Here is a 546-nt window from a genome sequence, read left to right as displayed (position 1 = left end):
TGTGAGTCGGCAGTGGGTTTGGTTTGGAGTCCAGCATTTAGCCCTTTGTTCCACCGAGTGAGCTCCCAGGAAGCACTAGCTGCCCCCACCCCCCACCCCCTTTAGCATTAGAACCAAGACAGTCCTCAGCACTCAGCCGTCTTGCCTTCTGACGCTCAGGCCCTCCTCCGGACAAAGCTGGAGGCTTCCCAGGCCCAGTGCAAACATCGTGAGCTCTGCTGGCCCCAGGACTGGCCCTCAAATCCTATGCTGCACTGACCAGCCTGGCCAAAGCCGCACTCCTGCTGAGTGTGGACAAAGGAGTCTACCCAGGAGGAGAGGTGGGGCAGGGAGCAAGGAAATGGCCAGAGGAGAGCCCCTGAGCCCAGCACTATCTTGCCAAGGGCCACTCTTGGCCACTTACAGGAATGGACCGAGGGGAAAAGCTCGGATGAGAGGCACCCTGAATGACACAAGATTAATCTGTCCGGGGCAGGTTTCCACAGCATAGCTGAGAAGCTGGCTGGGCTCAGTCTCTCAGACACACCACCATATTTGGTCAAATAC

Source organism: Echinops telfairi, unplaced genomic scaffold (assembly GCF_000313985.2).
Source record: "Echinops telfairi isolate 266 unplaced genomic scaffold, ASM31398v2 ScPeMD7_7469;HRSCAF=8507_0, whole genome shotgun sequence".
Classification (NCBI taxonomy): Eukaryota; Metazoa; Chordata; class Mammalia; order Afrosoricida; family Tenrecidae; genus Echinops; species Echinops telfairi.
The sequence above is the reverse complement of the archived record's forward strand: the minus strand, read 5'-3'. Positions refer to the sequence as shown.